We start from the raw sequence: 1,950 nt of genomic DNA on the forward strand, positions 1-1,950 counted from the left end.
CCCCTTCTATTTGCCAGGAGGTGATGGGCCCAGTGGCCATGATCTTCGTTTTTTTGATGTTGAGCTTCAGACCATATTTTGTGCTCTCCTCTATCACCCTCAATAAAAGGTTCTTTAATTCCTCCTCACTTTCTGCCATCAAGGTTGTGTCATCTGCATATCTGAGGTTGTTGATATTTCTTATTATCATTAAGATTATTATCATTATCATTATTAATTATTAGAGTACTTCTATCTCATCCTCTTAGTGCAAACCACTTAGAGGTCTAACTAATCAAGCGGTATATAAATTTTGTTTAATAAATAAATAAATAAACTCCTCAAGCACATTTTCCCTCCCCCCACATGGCATCCCCCCCATGGCATTTGGGGCCTGATGAATCTTCAATAATTGCAAACAAACAAAGTCAAATTTTCATTCTGTTTGCCCAAGTACACTGTCAATAGGAAATACATGGTTCTGTTTGTGAAATAAACAACTCAAATGCAATTCCATGCTAAGCAAGACTGAATCAGTGTCAGTTGACAAAGCTTTGTAACTTGATTCTCCTCCAGGGGCCTCAAACAACTGTAATCTTAATTAAGACACTGTACCCTGAATGTTCAGATACACAAACCCCATTTCTTTGCTCTTCACTATGACAGTCTTGGCTGGATAAATTTCATCTCCATTGTGAGATAGCTATTTCTTTATTTGGTTGGCTGAAATTACAGACCTCAAAAAGACAGTGCAAGTCAAAGCTTTCTTCCAAGCAGTGTCTCACTTGCTCTCGTTACCAAACTTAGGTGTGGAGATTTGATGTGAGGAAAACAATGTGGGCTGTTTGCTTTATGGCAATTTTAATTGCTAGGATCTTACCGCAGAAAGATATTTTTGTGGATTTGGGGGAAAGATAGGGCTCTTGCATTCCAGATTATATGGTTGGAAGCAACACTAAATAGGGACATTAAAACTGTATGGTAAACTTTGAGATTATAGGTTGTAATCCATGACAGATGGCTAGGGCCGAGCACTGGATTTGGCTGAACCCCAAAGCCTAAACTGAACTGGGTGATGAGAAGGGATCTGGGCTTTTCCTGAGTCGTGGAAAAAGCCCTGGATTGCTCTAGGTTGGGCTGGGTATCCCGAGCGATCCAGGACTGTCAGTGGGAAGGAAAGGAAGATAGTTCAACCCGTTGCAGACCAGGGACACAGGGTTTTTCCTATGATCAACTTCAAGGAAGGGGAGCAAATTAGAAAATGCCCATCCACCCACATCACCACAACAGAACACTGCATGTGGCCCATAAAACCCTCCTGAGTGGGTCTCAAGCCTTTGTCCCAGGAAGACTGCAAGTGCTATCTGCAGGTATACTTGGCTGCTGTGTTGTGCATCTTCTACTTGCAAGTGTTGTGCTTAGGCTGTGAGGAGTCTAAGGGGATTCAAAGCCCTTACCTGAGAGATGCCTGTCAGCTGCAGGGCAGGATGTTGCCATCTTGCTTTTTATGTGTATGGTGACAGAGGGTTTTTTCGGGGGGGGGGGCGTATCTCTATCACTGTGAGTGCCCTGGCTACCTCTGGGTATGAATAACCTGTAGGTGTCATCTCTGACACAGTATGTGATTGGTGGGCACAGGTAGCATTTCCACAGATGCTGTATCTGAATTTTTTATACTATTTTTGTACGTTCTGGTTCCGTACTTGATCCTTCCCTTCCTAGGCTGAACATCTAATAGAAACAGCAGCATTCTACTAGTGTAGTAGCTGCAAGTCTCCATCCCCAGTGTAATGAGTATGTAGGACTGCACTGTAAGTGAACTTATAGATAGAACTGAACTCTTTAGCCCTGGGTTTCTTCAAAGTCCGTTGCACTGAGCCAGTCTCCATCCACTATGTTTGGCAGCACGCTTGGCTCATGCTGAAACACATGGTGCAATTTTAAATAAATGATCTGATTTTGCAAAACTAG

Source organism: Podarcis erhardii (assembly GCF_964252035.2).
Source record: "Podarcis erhardii genome assembly, chromosome: 9".
Classification (NCBI taxonomy): Eukaryota; Metazoa; Chordata; class Lepidosauria; order Squamata; family Lacertidae; genus Podarcis; species Podarcis erhardii.